Source organism: Ranitomeya imitator, chromosome 4 (assembly GCF_032444005.1).
Source record: "Ranitomeya imitator isolate aRanImi1 chromosome 4, aRanImi1.pri, whole genome shotgun sequence".
Classification (NCBI taxonomy): domain Eukaryota; kingdom Metazoa; phylum Chordata; class Amphibia; order Anura; family Dendrobatidae; genus Ranitomeya; species Ranitomeya imitator.
The window spans coordinates 73,766,859-73,794,858 of record NC_091285.1 but is presented as its reverse complement, the minus strand read 5'-3'; the positions used below and the strand labels follow the sequence as shown (position 1 = coordinate 73,794,858).

The window sequence follows — 28,000 nt, the reverse complement described above, 5'->3', positions numbered from 1 at the left end:
TGTAGAAAAAAGGGACATGTTAATTAGACTAACTCATGTTTTTTTTTTAAAAAAAAAGTAAAAATCCAGAATTAAGGCTTTTATTCATACTACCTCCTAAAACATGTAATAAAGTGCAAGTTCATAAAAGTATTTTTCACACTCCGTGCACCGACCTCAATTCCGGTCTGGCGGCAGGTGTCCTGACCAGAACTTGCAGCCTAATATCTTTGTAAAAGGCTGTCAGTTCGGGTTGGGAGACCCGCAGTCAGTCACCACATTGCGGTAAGTATGTAAACTATGAAATTCACCAAAAAGTGATTAAAAAGTCATATGTACCTGAAAATGGGACAAATGAAAACAAAAGCTAAGTTCTTATGATGAGTATTTAGTTTAGTTAGTTTAGCTTTGTTTCCATGGTTAGGGTTTTGAACTGGAGTCATTGCATAATGGGGAGTCAGTGAAGGGATTGAAAGAGAGGAGAGGCTGGGGAATAGCAGGGGGTATAGTTGGATTAGGGCAGTGGGGTTTAGGATAGATTGGAGGAGTGCAAGAGTGTTAGAGAGGAGGCCACAAAACAAGTTTTCAGTAGTTGAAGAGGGAGATGATGAGGGCATGCACTAGTGTTTTTGCAGATTCTTGGTTACGGAATGTTTGGATACGGGAAATATTTGTGAGTTGGGGTAAGTAAGAAATGGAAAGGGCTTGGATATATGTGGCTTGAAGAAGAAATCAGATTCTAGATTTATCCCGAAGCTTTTTAGTAGTTAGGTATTAGATTATATGTACCTCAGACTGATTCCACTCCAAAGTACAACTCATCCCACAAAAAATAAGCACTAATACAACCCAGTTTATAAAAATATAAAAAGGCAATGCTCCTGGATTGTGACAGTGATAAAAATGAGAATATACCCAAAAAATTGTAAAAGCATTAAGAATAAACTAGGAAAAGTTAATAAGAGGTTAACTTATGATTGAGTTTATAAACTAGGATCCATTAAATCTGTGTCTAGTAATCCTTTCCAGATGATGATCATTGCTTAAATAAATCTGACTTGTGTTGTCATACAGACTCCATCCCTCTAGTATTAGGCTATCTTCACATGTCCAGTAATCATCCATTAAAACTGATAATAGTTTACAAGAAGCGAGTGCAGGCAGAACAGTCCAACCAAGCTGAAGTACCCAAAATCTTGCAGAGTGAATGTCTGTCGTATTCTCCAACTACACTTTCAGGGTCACCTCTACTGGTGTAAATGTGTAAATCTCCAGCTGCCAGTTAATGTTGGATTTATCCACTAGTGAATGTAAGACATTAAGAATGCTGTGAACATTCCAGATCTTGGTGTTGGAATGCAGGATTTCAATTTCTTCCTCTGATTTATTTGCGGTCTTACACCTATACTGGCTGAATGACTGAAACTGGTAAATTAATTCATCAATGATATCCAATAGCGACTGGTTATGCAGCTCCAAGGGCACATGACCGTCTGCATTCAAAATGTAGTCGCAGTGATTGCAGTAGTTGTAGCAAGATTCAAAACCCTGCTCCAATATGGCTCCTCCGCTAACTTTGGCGTAGATGTGTCTGTAATATAGCTCCTTATAGAGAATTAAGAACACCGCATCATTTCCAACTTGAGGAGTGATTGCTTCTGCTTCAGGCCATGGGGAATTCTTGAAAAAATGTTCAGTTAACTTGGTCCAGCTATTCTCATAGATATCTTGTATCTCGTACACTTTCTTTTCGATGACGTCGCTGGACACTCTGCTGGCTTGTAGCTCGTACACCTTCTGGTCAATCAGATCAGACATGGTCTTGTGAAAGTACTGAATAAAGTTCTTTATCACTTCTGGGATTACCTGGTAGGTCTGCTGCTCATACTGGCGTTCATATGCCAGATCCTGCTTTGGGTCACATGTGTGCGTGTCACAGTCAGCCTGGTAGCTGTAGGGATCATATGGGGTATCGTAATCCTCGTATGACGTGATGAAGCTGCAGACCGATCACCAGCAACTTAAAGCTGATCAAGCAGCAATCCATTGGCAAAAATGTTGTGCAGACACAACTTTTTTGTCCATGTTTAAAACAACTGGTTTTCACTGCATCAGTTATTTTTAACATTGAAGTGTATGGAAAATGAATCCTTTAATTTGTCATCTGCTTTTCTTTAATTTGAAAAGGATCCGTTTTTTGCTTACTGGATCAGTTTTGCACAACTTTTTTGCCAACAGACTAATGCTTGATCCATTCTAATGGATGATTGCTGGACATGTGATCATGACCTTAAACTGTGCTCAATAAAGTACTATCAATATAGGTCATTCAGATCCCATAGCAATTCACCATGTCTGTGTAAGAACACATATGTTTTTCATTTGCATAAGAACATTTTTACAATTGTAATAATAACTAGATGATAATTTTAATATTTGTCTTCCCATATACTTAAAGAAGCACTCACATCAAACATTTCATCCTATTAATATATTGCAATGATCATATTACTACTACTGTATACTTACAATTGCTCATTTTGCCTTTCTACCCAGATAATTCTTCTCTTTTCTCTGCTCTGTGTTGAAATAGAGAGCCTTTTTTCCCTGTATTTATCATTCCCTCTTCAACGTCTGAACCAGCTGTTCCCTCTTCCCACTGACAATGACTTTTGCAGTGAATCATGATTCATGCAGGAAAATTATCTTCCTGTTTCAACATAGAGCTTAGAAGGATTCAGCTAGTCAGTTTTTAATCAGGTGATGTCATAGACATAATGGAAAACAGAAGAATTAACTGGGTAGAAGGGAAAATGAGAAATTGTAAGTACACAGTGCTATATAGTATGATGACTGCAATTTATTAAGGGGATAAAAGCTTTGATAGGAGTGCTTCTTTAACCCCTTAAACCCCGAGGGTGGTTTGCACATTAATGACCAAGCCAATTTTTACAATTCTGACCACTGTCCCTTTATGAGGTTATAACTCTGGAATGCTTCAACAGATCCCAGTGATTCTGACATTTTTTTCTCGGGACATATTGTACTTCATGATAGTGCTAAAAATTCTTTGATAGTACCTGCGTTTGTTTGTGAAAAAAACAGAAATTTGGCGAAAATTATGAAAATTTTGCAATTTTCCAACTTTGAATTTTTATGCAATTAAATCACAGAGATATGTCACACAAAATACTTAATAAGTAACATTTCCCACATGTTTCCTTTACATCAGCACAATTTTGGAACCAACATTTTTTTTTGTTAGGGAGTTATAAGGGTTAAAAGTTGACCAGCAATTTCTCATTTTTACACCATTTTTTTTTAGGGACCTCATTTGAAGTCATTTTGAGGGGTCTATATGATAGAAAATACCCAAGTGTGACACCATTCTAAAAACTGCACCCCTCAAGGTGCTCAAAACCATATTCAAGAAGTTTATTAACCCTTCTGGTGCTTCACAGGAATTTTTGGAATGTTTAAATAAAAATGAACATTTAACTTTTTTTCACAAAAAATTTACTTCAGCTCCAATTTGTTTTATTTTACCAAGGGTAACAGGAGAATTGGACCACAAATGTTGTTCTACAATTTGTCCTGAGTACGCTCATACCCCATATGTGGGGATAAACCATTGTTTGGGCGCATGGGAGAGCTCAGAAGGGAAGGAGCGCCGTTTGACTTTTCAATGCAAAATTGACAGGAATTGAGATGGGACGCCATGTTGCTTTTGGAGAGCCACTGATGTGCCTAAACATTGAAACCCCCCACAAGTGACACCATTTTGGAAAGTAGACCCCCTAAGGAATTTATCTAGACGTGTTTTGAGCACTTTGACCCACCAAGGGCTTCACAGAAGTTTATAATGCAGAGCCGTAAAAATAAAACAAAAATTTTTTCCCACAAAAATTATATTTAGCCCCCAGTTTTGTATTTTCCCGAGGGTAAGAAGAGAAATTCGACCCCAAAAGTTGTTGTCCAATTTGTCCTGAGTACGCTCATACCCCATATGTGGGGATAAACCATTGTTTAGCCGCATGGGAGGGCTTGAAAGGGAAGGAGCGCCATTTGGAATGCAGACTTAGATGGAATGGTCTGCAGGTGTCACATTGCGTTTGCAGAGCCCCTAATGTACCTAAACAGTAGAAACCCCCTTCAAGTGACACCATTTTGGAAAGTAGACCCCCTAAGGAACTCATCTAGATGTGTTGTGAGAGATTTGAACCCCTAAGTGTTTCACTACAGTTTGTAACGCAGAGCCGTGAAAATAAAAAATAAAAATTTCCCCCCAAAATTATTTTTTAGCCCCCAGTTTTGTATTTTCCCGAGGGTAAGAGGAAAAATTCGACCCCAAAAGTTGTTGTCCAATTTGTCCTGAGTGCGCTGATACCCCATATGTGGGGGGGAACCACTGTTTGGCCGCATGGAAGGGCTCAGATGGGAAGGAGCGCCATTTGGAATGCAGACTTAGAATGAATGGTCTGCAGGTGTCACATTGCGTTTGCAGAGCCCCTAATGTACCTAAACAGTAGAAACCCCCCACAAGTGACCCCATATTGGAAACTAGACCCCCAGGGAACTCATCTAGATGTGTTGTGAGAACTTTGAACCCCCAAGTGTTTCACTACAATTTATAATGCAGAGCCTTGAAAATAAAAAATCTTTTTTTCCCACAAAAAATATTTTTTAGCCCCCAGTTTTGTATTTTCCCAAGGGTAACAGGAGAAATTGGACCCCAAAAGTTGTCCTATTTGTCCTGAGTACGCTGATACCACATATGTTGGGGTAAACCCCTGTTTGGGCACACGGGAGAGCTCGGAAGGGAAGGAGCATTGTTTTACTTTTTCAACGCAGAATTGGCTGGAATTGAGATCGGACGCCATGTCGCGTTTGGAGAGCCCCTGATGTGCCTAAACAGTGGAAACCCCTCAATTATAACTGAAACCCTAATCCAAACACACCCCTAACCCTAATCCCAACAGTAACCCTAACCACACCTCTAACCCTGACACACCCCTAACCCTAATCCCAACCCTATTCCCAACTGTAAATGTAATCTAAACCCTAACCATAACTTTAGCCCCAACCCTAACCCTAACTTTAGCCCCAACCCTAACTGTGGCCCTAACCCTAGCCCTAACCCTAGCCCTAACCCTAACTCTAGCCCTAACCCTAGCCCTAACCCTAGCCCTAACCCTAAGCCCTAGCCCTAACCCTAGCCCTAACCCTATCCCTAACCCTAGCCCTAACCCTAACCCTAGCCCTAACCCTAACCCTAGCCCTAACCCTAGCCCTAACCCTAGCCCAAACCCTAAGCCCTAGCCCTAACCCTAGCCCTAACCCTAGCCCTAACCCTAGCCCTAACCCTAACCCTAACCCTAGCTCTAACCCTAATGGGAAAATGGAAATAAATACATTTTTTTATTTTTTCCCTAACTAGGGGGTGATGAAGGGGGGTTTGATTTACTTTTATAGCGTTTTTTTAGCGGATTTTTCTGATTGGCAGCCGTCACACACTGAAAGACGCTTTTTATTGCAAAAAATATTTTTTGCGTTACCACATTTTGAGAGCTATAATTTTTCCATATTTTGGTTCACAGAGTCATGTGAGGTCTTGATTTTTGCGGGACGAGTTGACGTTTTTATTGGTATCATTTTCGGGCACGTAACATTTTTAGATCGCTTTTTATTACGATTTTTGTGAGGCAGAATGACCAAAAACCAGCTATTCATGAATTTCTTTTGGGGGAGGCGTTTATACCGTTCCGCGTTTGGTAAAATTGATAAAGCAGTTTTATTCTTCGGGTCAGTACGATTACAGCGATACCTCACTTAAATCATTTTTTTATGTTTGGCGCTTTTATACGATAAAAACTATTTTATAGAAAAAATAATTATTTTTGCATCGCTTTATTCTCAGGACTATAACTTTTTTACTTTTTTGCTGATGATGCTGCATTGCGGCTCGTTTTTTGCGGGACAAGATGACGCTTTCAGCAGTACCATGTTTATTTATATCTGTCTTTTTGATTGCGTGTTATTCCACTTTTTGTTTGGCGGTATGATAATAAAGCGTTGTTTTTTGCCTCGTTTTTTTTTTTTTTTTCTTACGGTGTTTACTGAAGGGGTTAACTAGTGGGCCAGTTTTATAGGTCGGGTCGTTACGGACGCGTCGATACAAAATATGTGTACTTTTATTGTTTTTTTTATTATTTAGATAAAGAAATGTATTTATGGGAATAATATTTTTTTTTTCATTATTTAGGAATATTTTTTTTTATTTCTTTTACACATTTGGAAATTTTTTTTTTTAACTTTTTTACCTTGTCCCAGGGGGGGACAGTACAGATCGGTGATCTGCCAGTTTGCACAGCACTCTGACAGATCACCGATCTGTCTGAGAGCAGTGCAGCGTTACCAAGTGCCTGCTATGAGCAGGCACTTGGTAAGCCACCTCCCTCCCTGCAGGACCCGGATGCCGTGGCCATCTTGGATCCGGGTCCAGCAAGGAGGAAGGAGGTAGGAGACCCTCGCAGCAACGCGATCACATCGCGTTGCTGCGGGGGGCTCAGGGAAGCCTGTAGGGAGCCCCCTCCCTGCGCGATGCTTTCCTATACCGCCGGCACATCGCGATCATGTTTGATTGCGGTGTGCCAGGGGTTAATGTGCCGGGGGCGGTCCGTGACTGCTCCTGGCACATAGTGCCGGATGTCAGCTGCGATAGGCAGCTGACACCCGGCCGCGATCGGCCACGCTCCCCCGTGAGCGCAGCCGATCGCCTATGACCTACTATCCCGTCGGTGGGAATTAAAGCCCACCCCACCTCGACGGTATAGTACGTCATATGGGATTAAGGGGTTAATCAGTCTCTGGGCTCATGCTCATGAACTTATTAGAATTGTATATAACCTCTGAGACTTCTATAGGGCATGAGTACTTTACCCTATATAGGGATGAGTGGACCCATGGAAGTTTAGGTTCGCCGGGTTCGATTAAACTTTAGTCTAAAGCTTGGTTCTGGCACCATAACTGTACCCAAACTTTAACCAGAACACAAACTCCTTAGAACTCAATAGGCACCTGAACTTTGGTGTTAAATGATCTCTCTCTTGCGGGAGAAGACCAGTACAGAGTTTAGCACTGGACACTAGGTGTCCATGAGAACTCCAAACTTTATAGTTTGGGTCCTCTCATCTCTACTCATATAGGCTTTATTTGTATCATATGATATAAACTAATGTTTCAATGAATGCTATATTATACTGCTAATCTCCCCTAGAATAATTGCCTATAATGGAGGTAGTTTGCAATATGGCGTCACATTGTCAACAGTACAGAATTAGATTGGAATGTCATTCATTTTCAAGACAAGTCCATGGCACATCTCAATCTAAAACCATGCTAGTTTTTGTAAATTTCTGGCACAATTGTAGGGACGTTGCAGCCAAATAGATTTTTTGCAGTCACATTTGGTATCTGTAGTCTGAGGTAGCTCAAAATGAGATCAATAATATAAATGGTGCATGTGTAGTGTTAATGTGGTCTCTTTTATACATGTAATAAGATACATTTGATTTGCATTAAATTAAGTTGATGTTAATGAAACCTCCTTACCAATTTTATCCGAACTGCTGAATTTAAATTTTGCCTGATTCGCTCATCACAAATGGTAAGCTTATGTAGAACAGGAAAAAATATTCATTTTTAGTGGATAATATGGCAGCATAACATTGGCTATGGAACATAAAGTGTGGCAGCTGGCTGATATAAGTGGAAGCGACAGGTGATTAACTCATTTTTACCTAAGATGACAATAAAAAAAACAATGAAAATTAAACAAGAATTCAGATCTTACCTGCTCAACCGAGTGATAATTACTAATAGTTTATAAGGAGACATCCGGCTCTTTGTACAGAGAATTTAATTAACTATTTATTAAAGTTTGGTGTTTCTACAGTAAAATAACCTGTTTAATTACGTGCAAATGATTTCATGACATTAATTATATGGGAAATACGGTGTTGCATTTTTTTTTACTTAGAGTAAAGATTCTCTTCTCTGGGGCTTAAGTTCAGCCATGAATTATTAGAGTGAAATGCTAATGAAGATGACATCGTTCTGTCTTTGGAAAATTAATTATTAAAACAGTTATAAGATGTGATTTAAGAGCCCGTGACTCATTTAATTTTTATTGTCCTTAAATGAATCACTCCTGGATGGGTTGTAAACAGATCCAAAATTATTAGATGAGTACATACAAATCTTGTTTTCCAGACGCAAAGGACAACATCTTTGGAGCTGATACCTGAATAATTTGGCTATGTCATCATATTCATCATTCATTTGTTTAATCATTAAAGTATCTAAAGCCTATTATACCAGCAGAAGAAATTCATCATCCAGTCGTATTCATAAAATGACATGGTACAGATGAAAATCGTGCTCGAGACTAATGGAAAGATTTGTTTCCAAAAATGAGTTTTTCTAGTGGGACCTGCTTCTGAACCTCTTCTGATGTCAAATTTTGGAAAACTTTTTTTTCATTTTTTGAAACATGTCCTCGGGCAATTTTGAAGAGTTTTTTTTAGGATTTCAGAATAAGGTTTTTTTTGGAAGCATATAATTTTCTTTCTTCTATTTTGACTGTTCAGAGCATAGTTTGGAACAGATTTTTTCAGTATCCACTTCAGAGAAGTTATATGCACTTTATTTTTTTTTCTCATCAAATGTTTTTCAAAACCTTGTAGGAGAAAAAAACCCACTTAAAACGCTGAACATTAAACAGAAATAATGTTTTCTAATAAAAATAAATTGGAAGAGTCTTTCAGATATTTTTCAATGTAACCTTTAAGGAGTTGCATAATTTCCAAGCAGAGACTTGGTGCATCTATCCATAAGACCACAAAAAGCCGTACACTCCATAAAGGTGACCTTTATAGAAGGGAGGGCAGAAAAAAGCTTTTACTTACACACAATTGTAAGGCTCATTTTGAAAAGAGATGTGGGAGACTCCCCAAATATGTGGAGGAAGGTGCTGTGGTCAGCTGAGACCACAATTGAACTTTTTGACCACCAATGTAAATGCAATGTTTGGAGCCCAACCAACAGAACACATCACCCCAAGAACTCCATACTAACAATGAAATATGGTGGTGGGAGCAACATGCTGTGTGGATGTTTTTCAGCAGCAGAGACAGGGAAAACGGTCTGAGTCAAGGGGAAGATGGATATTGCAAAATACAAAGATATTCTTGAGCATAACCTGTTTCAGTCTGTCAGTGATTTGAAACTTTTATTGAGGTTCACCTTTCTTCAAGACAATGACAAAAAGCATACTGCTAAAGCAACACTCATGTGATTTAAAAGGAACTGTATAAATGTTTTGGAGCGGCCTAGTCAAAGCCCAGACTGTAATCCAATTGAGAATTTGTGGTCAGACTTGAAGATTGTTATTCACCAGAGGGAACCATTTAACGTGAAGAAGCTGAAGTAGTTTTGCCTTGAAAAATGGGCAAAAGCCCCAGTGGCTAGATGAAGAAATCTCATAGAGACTTATCCAAAGCGACTTTCAGCTGTAGTTGCCGCAAAAAAGGCAAAAGGGTGAATGGTTATGCACACTGAACTTCGCAGCTATTTTGAACTATTTATTGTTTGTTTTACAATAAAAAGAAAAACAAATGTCCACAATTGTATGCATGTTCTTTACATGATACAGACACTCAAAAAAAACTGTGAAATTCCAGGTTATTATAACCCTCATTCAATGTATAATGGCCACTATTGAGCTCTAAATCCACTCCAATCATTTTAATTGTAAGACTGAAGAAAGCCATCACATAGCTCTTTCGACCAAAAACATAAATTGTACGGGTCTCAGAAAATTAAAAAAATTTAGTTTTTTTCAAATGTCTTATTTGTTTTTTCACTATTAAAATAATTAAAAACTAGACAAGTTTAGTTTTGCAATAGTCATACTAACAGGAAGAATCATATCTCTAGGTCATTTTTACACCACAATATAAGCAGTAAAAATAGTTCCCAAAAGAACAATTTCAGAATTGCCTTTTTTTTTAAAAATGTCCCTACATTTGGAAAACATCTTCCCATTTCCTAGTACAGTATTTGGCAAAATGAATGCTATAATGCAAAACTACAACTCGTTCTGCAAAAAAACCAAGCCCTTATATGTCTATGTAGACAGAAAAATAAAAACGTTATGGTTCTTGGAAGAGGGGAAGTGGGGAAGAAAAACCCTGAAAGCAGAAATCGGCCATATCATTAAGAGGTTAATAATGCAGCTCGGGACTACAGCTGGACATCAGACTTGGCACTTCCCCCAGAAGTGATAGCTGGGGCAGAGGCAACCCTCTAAACTTTATTCTCTTTGAAGCTCTGGAGCATCTATACCGGAAAGCAATTGTGCGACCAGGATCTGATTAGCAGTTTGGATGCGTCAATCGGATTACAGATCCCTTTAAATGGAATATATCAATAATACCATTTATTAGTAATCAGGGACAGAAACAAATTCATATTATTTTGTCTTTTCTATTTTACATATTTTGATTGAATATTTTTTTCTATTTTCTAAACATGAATATTTGGGTTGCCATCTTGACTAAGCTACTGTTAATAGCATTTAATTATCTAGAGAGAAGTCAACATGAAGAAGAAAATCTATTTCATTCATGATATTTAAATTATCTCTTGAATTAAATTTTTCATTCCCCATTTAACCCTGCTGTTCTGTTGGTCAAAAATGACCGACTTTGAACTTCAATATTCTTTAAAATATTCAAGATGCGGCTCTGAAACCCGTGGCCGACCGACCCATCCTCATTTAAGTCAATCAACCACAAGTTTCAGAACCGCATCTTGAACACCCCAAAAAATACCAAAGTTCAAAATAGGTCTCCCCAGACCGAACAGAACAGCAGGGTTAAGTATATGGGACAGTGGGAGCAAATTCTGCATCAAATCTGACCCTTAGGCTGGTGTCACACTTGCAACTGCAATGCGCGCAACTCGCGCCTCAATACCCGGAACGGCACTCGGGACCAGAGTGTGCAGCTGCATATATTTCTATAGATCTGAATGCTCTGGTCCGAACCGCCGGCAGCAGTGCCGGCTATTGATGCAATAGATTCACGTGAGTTTCTCACATTGCAGTTGCAAGTGTTACACCAGCCTCAGTACCAATCTATTCCAGTCAATGTCAGAAGGAAAGAATGACCAGAGAACAAATAAGTACTTAGTAATCAGCAAAAAAACTATATAAATAGCAATATTATGGATTGTGCAATCATCACTGTTTGTTGAGGAGATAATGCTCAGTACAAGAAAGGGCATGGAAATAATACTCAACAAATAGCATATGATTTATTTCGCATGTTACCAAATGTCTAATACTGTTTTGTTTCAAATACTTACATGCATGTCAGCATCCCTCATGAAATTAATAGCTATTACACGAAATCAAGGCATACAAAGGCAACAATTAATCATATATAATGAATATTCCTGTGTCTTGCTGACTCTATCTCCTGGTCTTTTCTTGACATTTTCATATTGTGATGATAAATTAATATCTTTTTAAAACTTTTTATACAATATTAATAAGGTCAATTTTTTATGCTTTTGTTTGATGATTTCCTTTGTTTCCTTTTTTTACTTTTTGTCAGTCTTAAAGAAGACCTGTCCACTCCCCTGACTTGTCTACATTTGTAAACACCAATATTTTTCATGAAATAACAATTCTGGATTATTTGTTCTTCATTGTATTGTATCTCATGTTATGCCTCTGAGAAATGTATGAATACATTGACTACTGGGTGTTACTATCCCCTTTATCAGAGGGGTGGATCACTGCAGACCTAATTAATGATTTTAGTGTCTCACAGAGAAACTCCCCCCTGATAAGGGAAAGATTACACCCAGTTGTCGATGGATTTTTAAAATTTCTTAGATCTTAACAACTGCAGTTAAAGGCATTTCCCAAAATGTTATTTCATATGAAATGTAGGTGCTGTAGTAAATTATATATGCTGGGAGAATAATTTTCATACAAGTGTATTTTTCGTCAGTATTTCATTTTCTGTATGTTATACAGAGCTAATATAAATCTCTTACTTCATTCATGTGTGTATACAAAATATCAATCATTTTTCACATTAAAGTCTTTAAAGAGTAATTAAATTATTGACTCTAAAGTAGAACTGAAGCAGACATACATGTGCTATATAGTACTGTGCGCTAACTGGGATGTGAACACAACGTGTGTAACAGGAAAGGATCATAAAAATTAAAGTCAAGGTTGAAACTGTGCTTACCTGTGTAGACAGGATGAATCACGGGGAGGCTACTTGCAAGCTATGTGTCAAACCACTGGAATGGGGGATTCTGCTATTGTCTGCAAAAAGTAGTGGTCCGTGAAGATCAGAGGTTGTTATGTAAATGCTGCTGCATAGAATGCTGTAGAGTACGGGATAGGTCGGGTAGGTCAGCAGATCGTAACGCAGTGTTTTCAGCGTTCCAGCCAGATGTGCTGGTACAAACATATCAGGAAAAAAGGAACTTTCTCTTGCAGCAAATGTGATGCCACTTGCAAGAGGATTGCCAGTGGCAAAAGTTGAAGGAGGATATTACCTTTGAAATGCATAGGTTCGAATTGCAACTTGGTTTTGGCCCACAAGTAATCCCATAGCAGGTAACATCATATATTTTCTGCAAGTAGCAGTTTCCTTTTTCCCTGAAGTGTTTGTACCAGCGCTACTGTAGAAGCGAAGTGTCCCAGGTTGTACATATACAGGGAGGGCCAAGTATATGGATATACCTAATTAAAATGGGAATGGTAGGTGATATCAACTTCCTGTTCGTGGCACATTAGTATATGGGAGGGAGAAAACTTTTCAAGATGGGTGGTGATCATGCCGGCTATTTTGAAGTCGGCCATTTTGCATCCAACTTTATTTTTTCCATTGGAAGAGGGTCATGTGACACATCAAACTTATTGAGAATTTCACAAGAAAAACAATGGTGTGCTTGTTTTTAAAGTAACTTTATTCTTTCATGAGTTATTTACAAGTTTCTCTTTGTTTACAGCCATTGACATGTCGCAGAGGTTAACACTTGAGGAGCTGAGAAAAATTGTGGTGATGTCTGACGAACACAGTACCTGGGTCATTGCAACAGATTTCAATGCAAGACACCCTATGCACGAAAACTGTCACCATTCCCATGTTATTTAGGTGTATCCATATAAATGGACCACCCCAAAATGTTTGCCTCATCACTGAACATAAAGTTCTGTGTAAGCTGAGGGTCCTGTTCCAATTTTTTTTTGCCCATTCTGCAAATTCAGTGCACCGATCTGGGCCATCCTAGTTGAAATGCTGCAGCAGCTGGATTTTGCATGGGTGCCATTTGTTCGACTGATGCCAGATGGGGCAGCATGGTGGCTCAGTGGTTAGCACTGCAGCATGGCAGCGCTGGGGTCCTGAATTCAAATCCCACCAAGGACAACATCTGTAAGGAGTTTGTATGTTCTCCCCATGTTTACGTGGGTTTCTGTTGTGAATTCTGCTCTTGGGCTCCCTCCGGTGGTTATGAGTGGTAGTGCTGCTGTCTTTGGATCGCAGCATTTATCAGGTGTGTCCACTTGGACAAATTGCAATTTGGACTGGGCTATTTAGTCTTGCTTGATCCTTTAGTCAGTGCCAGTTGTCCATTGTTTTTGGAGGTTTCACATCCCTGACTGGTATCTCCTGTTTGCTGTTCTTTTCATCAAAGATAAGTTCTGGCTTTGTTTTTGCTGTCCACATGCTGTGGGCCTAATGGTTCTGTGCATTTTCATGTATTGTCTTGTCCAGCTTTGTCTGTGTTAGGATTTTTTACAGCCAAGCTGTATCTCTGGAGATGCATATATACCCTCCATGTCTTTAGTCAGATGTGGAGTTTTGTATTTTCTGTGGTGGATATTTTCTAGTGTTTTAATACTGACCGCATAGTTCTCTGTCCTAATCTTTCTTTTTAGCTAGAAAGGCCTCCTTTGCTTAATCCTGATTTCTGTCTGCGTATGTCATTTCCCTCTCCTCTCACAGTCAATATTTGTGGGGGGCTGTCTATCCTTTGGGGATTTTCTCTGAGGCAAGATAGTTTTCCCGTTTCTATCTTTAGGGGAAGTTAGTCCTTAGGCTGTGTCGAGGTGTCTAGGGAGTGTTAGGTTCATCCCACGGCTACTTCTAGTTGCGGTGCTAAGTTTAGGGTCTGCGGTCAGTACAGGTACCACCTTCTCCAGAGTACGTCACATGCTGTTCCTAGGCCACCAGATCATAACAGTACAACTGGCCACCAATGAGTTAAACGCATCTCAGAAGAAGGGAAGTAAAGTGCTGAGCCATTTTTTTTTTCTGTAGTCTGTTGTGTCTTTCCTTTCCTCTTTTCCTCTGTGTGGCTCAGAAGTTAGGCGCTGGCATGGAGGTTCAGGAATTGGTTTCTCGTGTGGACCAACTTGCTGCTAGAGTACAGGATATTTCCGATTATATCGTTCAGACTCCGGTTTTAGAGCCTAGAATTCCTACTCCTGATTTGTTTTTTTGGGGACAGGTCCAAATTTTTGAGCTTTAAAAATAACTGTACACTGTTTTTTGCTCTGAAACCCCGTTCTTCTGGTGATCCCATTCAGCAAGTTAAAATTGTTATTTCCCTGCTGCGTGGTGATCCTCAGGATTGGGCATTTTCCCTGGAATCTGGGAATCCTGCTTTGCTTAATGTAGACACCTTTTTTCAGGCGCTAGGGTTATTGTATGATGAACTTAATTCAGTGGATCATGCAGAGAAGACCTTGTTGGCCCTGTGTCAGGATCAAGAAGCGGCAGAATCGTATTGCCAGAAATTTAGAAAATGGTCTGTATTGACTAAATGGAACGAGGATGCCTTGGCGGCAATTTTCAGAAAGGGTCTTTCTGAATCCGTTAAAGATGTTATGGTGGGGTTCCCCACGCCTGCTGGTCTGAGTGATTCTATGTCTCTGGCCATTCAGATTGATCGGCGCTTGCGTGAGCGCAGAGTTGTGCAAACTGTGGCGTTGTCCTCCGAGCGGAGCCCTGAGCCTATGCAGTGTGATAGCATTTTGTCTAGAGCTGAACGACAAAGATTCAGGCGTCAGAATAGGTTGTGTTTTTACTGCGGCGATTCTGCTCATCTTATTTCTGATTGCCTTAAGTGTACAAAGAGAATCGCTAGTTCTGTTACCATCACTACTGTACAACCTAAATTTCTGTTATCTGTGACCTTGATCTGCTCATTATCATCATTTTCTGTCATGGCATTTGTGGATTCTGGTGCCGCTCTGAACTTAATGGACTTAGAATTTGCCAGACGTTGTGGTTTCCCCTTGCAGCCTTTGCAGAACCCTATTCCTTTAAGGGGCATTGATGCTACACCGTTGGCTAAAAATCAACCTCAGTTTTGGACACAGCTGACCATGTGCATGGCGCCAGCCCATCAGGAAGATTGTCGTTTTCTGGTGTTGCATAATTTGCATGATGCTATTGTGCTAGGTTTTCCATGGTTACAGGTACATAATCCGGTGTTAGATTGGAAATCTATGTCTGTGACTAGTTGGGGTTGTCAGGGGGTTCATGGTCACGTTCCTTGATGTCAATTTCCTCTTCCCCCTCTTCTGAAATTCCTGAGTTTTTGTCAGATTTCCAGGATGTATTCGATGAGCCCAAATCCAGTTCCCTTCCACCGCATAGGGACTGTGATTTTGCTATTGACTTGATTCCAGGTTGTAAATTCCCTAAGGGCCGACTTTTCAACCTGTCTGTGCCAGAACATGCCGCCATGCGGAGCTATATTAAGGAGTCTTTGGAGAAGGGGCATATTCGGCCATCTTCTTCGCCATTGGGAGCAGGGTTTTTTTTTGTTGCCAAGAAGGATGGCTCCTTGAGACCCTGTATTGATTATCGCCTCTTGAATAAGATCACGGTCAAATTTCAATATCCTTTGCCTTTGCTTACTGATTTGTTTGCTAGGATTAAGGGGGCTAGTTGGTTTACTAAGATTGACTTTCGAGGGGCATATAATCTTGTTCGTATTAAGCAGGGTGACGAATGAAAAACTGCATTAAATACGCCCGAAGGCAATTTTGAATACCTTGTGAAGCCATTCGGACTCTCTAATGCCCCATCTGTGTTCCAGTCCTTCATGCATGATATCTTCCAGAGTTATCTTGATAAATTCCTGATTGTATATTTGGATGATATTTTGATTTTTTCCGATGATTGGGAGTCTCATGTGAAACAGGTCAGCATGGTATTTCAGATCCTCCGTGAGAATGCTTTATTTGTGAAGGGGTCTAAGTGCCTCTTTGGAGTGCAGAAAGTTTCTTTTTTGGGCTTCATTTTTTTCTCCCTCATCTATAGAAATGGATCCGGTTAAGGTTCAGGCCATTCATGATTGGATTCAGCCCACATCTGTGAAGAGCCTTCAGAAATTCTTGGGCTTTGCTAATTTTTATCGTCGTTTCATTGCTAACTTCTCCAGTGTGGTTAAACCTCTGACCGATTTAACGAAGAAAGGCGCTGATGTGACGAATTGGTCCTCCGCGGTCTATTTCTGCCTTTCAGGAGCTTAAACGCCGATTTACTTCTGCCCCTGTGTTGCGTCAGCCGGATGTTTCTCTTCCATTTCAGGTTGAGGTTGACGCGTCTGAGATTGGGGCAGGGGCCGTTTTGCCTCAGAGGAATTCTGATGGTTCCTTGATGAAACCGTGTGCCTTCTTTTCTCGGAAGTTTTCACCTGCGGAACGCAATTATGATGTCAGCAATCGGGAGTTGTTGGCTATGAAGTGGGCATTTGAGGAGTGGCGACATTGGCTTGAGGGGGCCAAGCACCGTATTGTGGCCCTGACCGATCATAAAAATCTGATTTACCTCAAGTCTGCCAAACAACTGAACCCTAGACAGGCTCGATGGTCCCTGTTTTTCTCCCATTTTGATTTTGTGGTCTCGTATCTTCCGGGTTCTAAGAATGTTAAGGCTGATGCCCTCTCTAGGAGTTTTTTGCCTGATTCTCCTGGGGTCCTTGAGCCGGTCGGCATTCTGAAGGAAGGGGTGATTCTTTCTGCCATCTCCCCTGATTTACAACGGGTTCTTCAAGAATTTCAGGCTGATAAACCTGACCGCTGTCCAGTGGGGAAACTGTTTGTTCCTGACAGATGGACTAGTAAAGTGATTTCTGAGGTTCATTGTTCTGTGTTGGCTGGCCATCCTGGGATTTTTGGTAACAGAGATTTGGTTGGTAGGTCTTTTGGGTGGCCTTCTCTGTCGCGGGATGTGCGTTCTTTTGTGCAGTCCTGTGGGACTTGTGCGCGGGCCAAGCCTTGTTGTTCCCGTGCTAGTGGGTTGCTTCTGCCTTTGCCGGTCCCTGAGAGGCCTTGGACGCATATTTCTATGGATTTTATTTCAGATCTTCCGGTTTCCCAGAGGATGTCGGTTATCTGGGTGGTTTGTGATCAGTTTTCTAAGATGGTCCATTTGGTACCTTTGCCTAAATTGCCTTCCTCTTCTGATTTGGTTCCATTGTTTTTTCAGCATGTGGTTCGTTTTCATGGCATTCCGGAGAATATTGTGTCTGATAGAGGTTCCCAGTTTGTTTCTAGGTTTTGGCGGGCCTTTTGTGCAAGGCTGGGCATTGATTTGTCTTTTTCTTCCACATTTCATCCTCAGACAAATGGCCAAACCGAGCGAACTAATCAGACCTTGGAGATTTATTTGAGATGCTTTGTGTCTGCTGATCAGGATGATTGGGTGGCTTTCTTGCCATTGGCCGAGTTTGCCCTTAATAATCGGGCTAGTTCTGCTACCTTGGTTTCGCCTTTTTTTTGTAATTTTGGTTTTCATCCTCGTTTTTCTTCAGGGCAGGTTGAGCCTTCTGATTATCCTGGTGTGGATTCTGTGGTTGACAGGCTGCAGCAAATTTGGGCTCATGTGGTGGACAATTTGGTGTTGTCTCAGGAGGAGGCTCAGCGTTTTGCTAACCGTCGTCGGTGTGTTGGTTCCCGGCTTCGGGTTCTGGATTTGGTCTGGTTGTCTTCCCGTCATGTTCCTATGAAGGTTTCTTCCCCTAAGTTCAAGCCTCGGTTTATTGGTCCTTATAGGATTTCTGAGATTATCAATCCAGTGTCTTTTCGTTTGGCCCTTCCAGCCTCTTTTTCCATCCATAATGTTTTCCATAGATCTTTGTTGCGGAAGTATGTGGTGCCCGTTGTTCCCTCTGTTGATCCTCCGGCTCCGGTGTTGATTGATGGGGAGTTGGAGTATGTGGTTGAAAAGATTTTGGATTCTCGTTTTTCAAGGCGGAAGCTTCAGTATCTTGTCAAATGGAAGGGTTATGGCCAGGAGGATAATTCTTGGGTTGTTGCCTCCAATGTTCATGCTGACCATTTGGTTTGTGCCTTTCATTTGGCTCATCCTGATGTGCCTGGGGGCTCTGGTGAGGGTTCGGTGACCCCTCCTCAAGGGGGGGTACTGTTGTGAATTCTGCTCTTGGGCTCCCTCCGGTGGTTATGAGTGGTAGTGCTGCTGTCTTTGGATCGCAGCATTTATCAGGTGTGGACTTGGACAAATTACAATTTGGACTGGGCTATTTAGTCTTGCTTGATCCTTCAGTCAGTGCCAATTGTCCATTGTTTTTGGAGGTTTCACATCCCTGACTGGTCTCTCCTGTTTGCTGTTCTTTTCATCAAAGATAAGTTCTGGCTTTGTTTTTGCTGTCCACATGCTGTGGGCCTAATGGTTCTGTGCATTTTCATGTATTGTCTTGTCCAGCTTTGTCTGTGTTAGGATTTTTTGCAGCCAAGCTGTATCTCTGGAGATGCATATATACCCTCCATGCCTTTAGTCAGATGTGGAGTTTTGTATTTTCTGTGGTGGATATTTTCTAGTGTTTTAATACTGACCGCATAGTTCTCTGTCCTATTCTTTCTTTTTAGCTAGAAAGGCCTCCTTTGCTTAATCCTGATTTCTGTCTGCGTATGTCATTTCCCTCTCCTCTCACAGTCAATATTTGTGGGGGGCTGTCTATCCTTTGGGGATTTTCTCTGAGGCAAGATAGTTTTCCCATTTCTATCTTTAGGGGAAGTTAGTCCTTAGGCTGTGTCGAGGTGTCTAGGGAGTGTTAGGTACATCCCACGGCTACTTCTAGTTGCACTGCTAAGTTCAGAGTCTGCGGTCAGTACAGGTACCACCTTCTCCAGAGTATGTCACATGCTGCTCCTAGGCCACCAGATCATAACAGGTTTCCTCCCACATTCCAAAGACATACTGATAGGAAATTTAGATGGTGAGCCCCATCGGGAACAGCACTGATAATTTGTGCAAACTGTAAAGCGCTGCACAACATGTTAGAGGGGGAAAGCTGACTGCCGGGGACCAATATCTGTAGCCTGCAATGAATATCAGCCCGCAGCTGTCTGCATAGCCATTACTGGCTATTAAAATAGGGGGACCCCCCAAAAAATGACATTGGGTTCCCCTATATTTTATAGCCAGAAAGGCTATGCAGACAGCTGCGGGCTGATATTCATAGCCTAGAGAGGGGCCAATTCCAGCACTTAGCCCCTCTCTTCCCATTCCCGTGTAGCAGAGGGATATTGGGTAATAAGGGGTTAATGTCACCTTGCTAATTGTAAGGTGACATTAAGCCGGGTTAATAACGGAGAGGCGTCAATAAGATGCCTATCCATTATTAATCCAATAGTAATAAAGGGTTAATAAAACACACACATTAGGAAAAAAGTATTTTAATATATTATAGCCAGAAAGGCTATGCAGACAGCTGCGGGCTGATATTCATAGCCTAGAGAGGGGCCATGGATATTGGCCCCCCCAGCTACAAATACCAGTACGCAGCCGCCACAGAAATGGCACATCTGTAAGATGCGCCTATTCCAGCACTTAGCCTCTCTCTTCCCACTCCCATGTAGTGGTGGGATATGGGGTAATAAGGGGCTAATGTCACCATGCTATTGTTAGGTGACATTAAGCCGGGTTAATAACGGAGAGGAGTCAATAAGACGCCTATCCATTATTAATCCAATAGTAATAAAGGGTTAATAAAACACGCACACATTAGGAAAAAACTATTTTAATATTCTTCATTTAATCATACTTACCATACTTCAACGCCTGCAAAAAAAACTAAAATAATAAACCGTATACTACCTGTCTGCTGTAGTCCAATTAATAACGAGTGTCCCACAATGATCTCCCCTATAGAACAGTGACATCGGGTGATGTCACTGCTCTATAGGACCCTCAGTGACACACTGACAGGAGACAATGGCTCCTGCAGGGCATCACTGAGAGGTTACCTTAGGACAAAGTCTCACTTTATGGCAATTGCCGCGTGGGAAAATTTCTCATACAGCAATGCCAAAAGTGAGACTAGGGACTATTATTTTTACAGCGGTGGAGGAATACAGTGCAGAAGGATACCTTCCTCCCATCATTATGTTCCTGGAGCCCCAAGAAAGTGGTCGCATCAGCTGATGCTGCCGTTCTCTATGGGAGATCGTCGTGGGACACTCGTGGATTTCTGCGTATGTTGGTTGTTTGTTATTTTCATATTTTTTTTACAGATGACACTGGCTTTGGGGAACAAAGTGACAAGTAATGGTGAGTTTGTACTCTATGTTTAATGTACTGTATGTCTGTATGTATGTATTGTATGTAATGTATGAATGTACTGTATGTAGTATGTATGTAGTATGTATGTAGTATGCATGTAGTATGTATGTAGCATGTATGTAGCATGTATGTAGCATGTATGCAGCATGTATGTTGCATGTATGTAGTATGTATGTAGTATGTGGCATGTATGTAGCATGTATGTATGTATCATGTATGTAGCATGTATGTATGTAGCATGTATGTAGTATGTAGCATGTATGTAGTATATAGCATGTATGTAGCATGTATGTAGTATGTATCATGTGTGTAGCATGTATGTAGTATGTATGTAGTATGTAGCATGTATGTAGTATGTATGTGGTATGTATGTAGTATGTATGTAGTATGTAGTATGTATGTAGCATGTATGTAGTATGTATGTTGTAAGTATTATGTATGTAGCATGTATGTAGCATGTATGTAGTATGAATGTAGTATGTATGCTGTTTTTTTTTTTTCATTCAACACATTAGCCGGATGATGGGACTACTACTGTCCCATCATTGGCTAATGTGTCAATCACTGGCACTGTAGTAGGCATCGTCCGATGGGACTTGGAGTCCCATCGGACGATGCCTGCACACAGGCACAGAGCCCCGGCAGCCCGCACAGAGCCCTGCACGCCGCACAGAGCCCCAGCACGCCGCACAGAGCCCGGCACACACGCATAGAGCCCCGCACGCCACACAGAGCCCCGGCACGCTGCACAGAGCCCTGGCACACACGCACAGAGCCCCACACGCCGCATAGAGCCCCGCACGCCGCACAGAGCCCCGGCACACACGCACAGAGCCTCGCACACCGCACAGAGCCCCAGCATGCCGCACAGAGCCCCGGCACACACGCACAGAGCCCTGCACGCTGCACAGAGCCCCGGCACACCACACAGAGCCCCGGCACACCACACAGAGCCCCGGCACACCACACAGAGCCCCGGCACACATGCACAGAGCCCTGCATGCCGCACAGAGCCCCGGCACGCTGCACAGAGCCCCGGCATGCCATACAGAGTCCCGGTACGTCACACAGATCCCCGGAACACACGCTCAGAGCCCCGCACGCCACACAGAGCCCTGGCACGCTGCACAGAGCCCCAGCACACACGCATAGAGCCCTGGCAGGCCCGCACAGAGCCCCGGCAGGCCCACACAGAGCCCCGGCATGCCACACAGACCCCCGGCAGGCACGCACAGACCTCCCACGGTCACGCACAGACCCTGCCCGCTCACACATGCAGTCTACGCCCACACACCACCCACACTCCATTATAGTGCATCATTGCACTATGGGAACTTCCGATTCCGGTGTCCGATATCGCAAAAGTATCAGAACTCGGTATTGGAATTCCGATACAGCGAATATCGGCTGATACCCGATATTTGCAGTATCTGAATGCTCAACACTAGTGGTCATGTGTGCCGATACTTGAGAAATGACTGTTCTGAATAGGAAGGCTCCGGCTGACACTGCAAGCTACTGAAGATCAATGAACGCAAACAGTCCCTGCATTCATTGCACTGAGTATTCCGGCAGCTGTCCTTCAGCTTGCACTGTGCTTACAAGCATAAAGCAGCTGCTGACAATGGAGCAGGACGATGCACCTGACCTCGGGGAAGTTAAGTGCAATGGTTTGTTTTTTTAATCATTTCTGATGGTGCCAAGCATACCAGGGTAAGGAAAGGATGGGACTAATCATATCAGGATAAGAATGGGGCCATGCATACCAGGATGGGGGTAGGGGCCAATCATACCAGAATAAGGATGGGACCAATCATACCAGGACCGTGATGGGGTCAATCATACCAGGATGCTAAAAAGAAATGAATATTCTTTGCCCTCCATGCCCATAGGGGTGGAATGCAGTGAAAATTAATTTCTCTTTAGCATCGAGCACAGGAATTAACCGAAGCCACCGGCTCCTGCCTTTGTAACCCACTGGTCTGCCGATGCCGCTCCCCCACCTCCCCACCACAGCCAGAGCCGCTACATCTGGACTATAAGACACCCTCCATTTTCCTCCACATTTTGGGAGGAATAAAGAGCGACTTATAGTCCAAAAAGTACAGTATTTTTATTTTCCCATAGTATTCCTGAAAATAATAAACCAATATTAAACCTCCCAAAGACCAATGTCGCCTCTCCAACAACAAGACAGGAGTGGTACTGTGCGGTGTATAAATACAGGAAAAGTGGTACTGATCAGTGTTTATATACAGGACAAGAGGAGTGGTACTGTGCAGTGTATATATACAGGATAGGAAAAGTGGTACTGAGCAGTGCATATATACAGGACAGGAAGATGGTACTGACCAGCAGGTCTGTCACTAGGAATTTCGGGGCCCCATACTGGCAAAAATTTTTGGCCCCTTTGAGATTCCACCCAGGCTCCACCCCAGCTCCACCTCCACCCTTCGAACCTTCCACAGTCCCACCGCTCACTCTTGGAAAAACTCAACTTCTCCAACACTTCCTCATCAATGAGATATTGATAGTTCCCATCAAACACCAGATCACATACATAGCCAGCAGCTTTTGTTCTGGCCAAAATAATTTTTAAGCCGCCACCACAACACGGTAGTCTTTTTTGGCTGGACTCTACTGTACTCTAACCTATTAAATATAAATATATTTTTAAGTATTTTTCTTTAAGGGAATGAGTCACATACATTTTTTAAATGACCATTAATACAACACACAAGGGACAAATATCATCACACCATGACCAGACCACATATTACCACCACATAGTGTTCTGATATACCACATACAAGGGACAAGTGCCATCACACCATGACCAGACCACATATTACCACCACATATTGACCAAATAATATCACATGCAAGGAGCAAATACCACCACACTATGACCAGACCACATATTACCACCACATACTGACTGAATACTACACTACTGATCTTTAATAAAAAAAAAACCACAATGTTAAGTGACATTATACACAGTAACTTTGTATTTACTGTCAGGTAATACAGTGATCACCAGTGACATTATACACAGATGCTATGTACATACTATACAGTATCAGTGTACAGTGATCACCGGTGACATTATACACAGGAGCTCTATATATAGTATATAGTGTACAAGTAATACAGTGATGAGCAGTGACATTATTCACAGAAGCTCTGTATATAGTGAACAGGTAATACTGTGATTACCAGTAACATTATAAACAGGACTTCTGTGTACAGTGTCAGTGTGCAGATAATATAGTGATCACTGGTGACATTATACACAGGAGCCCTGTACAGAGTATACAGTGTATAGTGTCAGTGTACAGGTAACACACTGACTCACCAGTGATATCTGTAGCTGAAGTCCTTCACCATTGCTTTTCTATTTCATGGAGCACAGACCGCCATTACTTCTTCCAGCCAGGACTCATCTCTGCATAAAATAACACAGTTACCTAGAGCACGGCTTCCAGAGCACATTTCCCTCTTTTTTCTCTTTCTTCTACAGTACACATCTGAATACAGATATGCACCCACCATTAATACACAATTGGCTATTACGTAACCCACCATTCCAAATATAAATTATATTCGGCCACTGAGCCCATTAAAGCTATACATAGCCTCTTTCCCCACTTAATAAATATATAAAATAATTAGCACCTGTACTCTTTTCCCCAATTCATTACCAGTCACTGCATACTCAACATCTCCCACTATGTACCTCCCACTCCCCCAACTCATTATATTTACAAGCACCTTCCGCCCCAATTCATTGTCATATCTTCTCACTCCCACCCTCTATTCATTATCAACAGCTCTACCCCCACATTCAATACATCATTCACTCACCCACCCTCAAAATTCATTATTTGCTCTCTCCCATGATCATCATTTGCTCTCCCCACCCCCACCTTCAATTCAATTGCTGTCTCTTCCCCACTCTCAATTCACCATTTGCATTCTCCCATCCCCTCCCCCCACTTTATCATGTGCAGTCCCCTTCCGCCCACTTCATCATGTGCAGTCCTCTTCCCCCCACTTCATCTTGTGCAGTCCCCTTCCCCCCACTTCATCATGTGCAGTCCCCTTTACTCCCCACGTCATCATTTGCAGTCCCCTTTACCCTCATGCCATCCTTTGCAGTTAATTTTAACCCCTTACTTCATGTGCAGTCCCCCTTTAACCTCCTCCCCACATCATCATGTGCAGTCTCCCTTTAACCCCCCTCCCCACATCATCATGTGCAGTCCCCCTTTAACCCCCACATCATCTTGTGCAATCCCCCTTTAACCCACCCCTCATCATCATGTGCAGTCCCCCTTTAACCCCCCTCTCCACATCATGTGCAGTCCCTTTTAACCCCCCCACATCATCATATTCACACTGCACCCAGGGTTGGAGCTGCTGGTGTCATCATCCATCACTTATCTCTGTTCCTGCATCTAGTAAAGTTTTCCTAAATTTTCTGGGAGTGCGGTAGCTGCGAGCAGACTCACCTGGTGCTGGCTGCTGACATTGGCTGGGCTGCCAAGACTCTCTCACCTCGCAGCATAGTGATGTGCAGTGCGAGCAGCACAAGTCCCAGCAGCAGCAAGAGCTCCACTGCCATCCTCTTGATGCGTTCAGCTTTCAGTGCCCGCTCGCTTGGGCCAGCTGCACCAACGTTCTCTGGGTCCAGGGGGGCCGGCTGGATGGAGGAGCTGCTGCCAGCACTGCCACCGCCACAACAGCGGTAGCACTTGGCAACAACTGCGGGACAGAAAGGAACAAAGCCCCAAAGCTTCAGGAGAGGGAGGCATTGGCGGGTTTTTCAAACTTCTGCACAGTCCCTGGCGTGCGCTTTCCTGCTTCTCTGAACTGAAGAGGGCCGCGCTCACAAGCTGACGTGGGCCACCATGGCCCAGGTCAGCGCATGCACCAAGAGAGTACGGGCACACCAGGGCCTGTGCAGAATATCTAAAAGGCTGGTGGCCCATTTTGAAGCTCAGAGCTGCCGGCCCAGTGGACATCTGCTTGCCTGGGCAGATAATCAATCCGGGCCTGAATGAACATCATAAAACTTATAGTCATTGCAGAATTGCATTTTTCTTTATTTCACAGTATAAAGTTTCTTTTTTTTTACTGTTTTTCAGTACATGACATTTTAAATGAAATGACAGTTATCAATCGCGACTCTTTAAAAACGGAACAAAAATGTAAGAAAGCAAAAAAAATTAAAACTGCTCACAGTGAGAATTAGATCTTATAGTGGCTACTGTCGCTCCGTTAAAATCTGTCTAATCTCTTTCAATGCTCATTTATTAAAAAGGTCTGTATTAGAAAACTTTAGAAAATGACCTGACATTAATAGTTTATTTCTACAAGAGCATGCAGATAGTTAAAGCCAGATAATTTGCAGAAACAGGAAAATGTAATTTTAGCTAATATCTATGGCCGGTTTCAGCCTATGCACAATGATCCTGCTTGTACGAGTAATCACTATGTGAAATTGGGCAAAATAATTGGAGTCAATTATTACCTGACCCATTTATTCCAAGCCAATCACTGTCATCATTGCTGTCATCACATTTACACAGCAGTCAGATTACAAAATCCAAATAGCTGAACCACTCTTCTATAACTAACCTCTCGTGTCTCCCCTTTTCCTCATAGTTTGTAAGCTTGCGAGCAGGGCCCTCATTCCTCCTGGTATCTGTTTTGAACTGTATTTCTGTTATGCTGTAATGTCTATTGTCTGTACAAGTCCCCTCTATAATTTGTAAAGCGCTGCGGAATATGTTGGCGCTATATAAATAAAAATTATTATTATTATTATTAACTAAAGCTGCATTGTCCTGTAGGAATTGTCATAGAAGCATAAATAGCCAGACCAATGACTCAAGAATAACTTATTTTGGCTTCTATCTTGGTATAGTCAAAATGTGGATATTCGAAGGAAGCCTAAAAAACATGCAAATGGCAGAGCCAAGCGCAGATGGTGGCGTACAAAGCATTCAGAGTCCTTACTACGATGCCTTAGGTGCTCAATGTGTAACCAGAAGGGGTTCAGTGGAGCGCTAATTACAGATTTATTGTCTATGTCTTGAGAGGAGAATAGCTCCTTAATGAAGAACCTGATGGAGAATGTGTTTTTTATAGAATTTATTTAAACTGTAAACATTATGGTACAGCAGGGTCCCAAAGAAAATTATGGGTGCCACATGTTAGGTGTTGAGTTCCCGCCGCTACACAGGGGGAATCTCGAACCATCTTCACTGTGGTCTCCCATTCTCCTCCAGCCGCAGTGGCGCCTGCTCAGCAGAGATATCGGTTGCAGCGTCTGACTCAAGCTGATAGTGTGCAGCTGGTTACTCTAGTCCTTCCAGGCTCAGCCATTGTAACCAGTACTAATCAGCGGCGAGCGGGCATCCCAGCTTTTCTTCTTCTGAGCATGCCCAAGGGACGAACTCTCATTGGAGGTCGGGGGTCACATGCTCAGGTAATGTAGCCGTTCCTATTGGACCACTAGGAAGGTCCCGGAGAGCTTACGCTATAAAAGCTTTGCATGGCGGCACGGCCATGCGCTAGTGTAAACTTATTATCGTGTGTGTGTGGATGTATGCCTGTCGATGGATGAAAGCTCTGAATCATTCCCATCCCTAGTGTTGTTAACTGTTAGCGCCTGACAGTGCTATCCCGCACAGCTAGCACACAATACAGCGTCTGTTAGCAGTGACCGCCAATGCGGCGCCGTGCACTAATAGAGCGCTTTCCTGGCCCAAGTCTGGGCAGTTAGTGGCATCCGCCAGAGCAGCGCTGCATGCACTCTTGTGGCACCCCAGTAGCGGTGTCAAGCGCAAGAGGTCTAGAGGAACTAGAGGAACTCTTTCCCTGAGTTCTGTGACTCTTTGCTTGCACTCTTTGTGCGGTACCGTGGCCTTGTGACGCAACAGGGTTTGCTTCCTTCACACAGGGTGAAGTTAACCCATATGTATCCACATTATACCACCATATAGTCCGTCATTAATCATCAGCAGGTTCCATCTCTGCACGGTGGACCCCGGGCTGTGAACGCACCTTATACCATCCTTATAATTGTTTGGTGCGCTCCGCTAGCCATAACACCATATTCCAACCCAGCATTTTTATAGATCTGTCATAATTTTGTGTTCATCAGCCCTTGGTATCACTACAATAGCTCATATTATGGGGGCTTCAGAAGTCAATTAATGGTGGAGTGACCTAAACTTTAGCCTAGCACCACTACTCAAGAAAACTGTAAAGCATAAAAAAGTATTTGGATTAAATTTGATGAGAAGGGCATTAGACTGTTA

The 28,000-nt window shown here is 42.3% G+C and overlaps 1 protein-coding gene and 1 pseudogene across 1 annotated transcript in view; one reads left to right on the top strand and one right to left on the bottom strand.

The window, feature by feature from the left end:
- The window catches only part of FSTL4 (follistatin like 4), a 1,706,306-nt gene that overhangs the window by 1,495,441 nt on the left and 182,865 nt on the right, over positions 1-28,000 (top strand). The window lies entirely within an intron of this gene.
- LOC138673797 (eukaryotic translation initiation factor 3 subunit L-like) lies at positions 1,104-26,367 on the bottom strand (annotated as a pseudogene).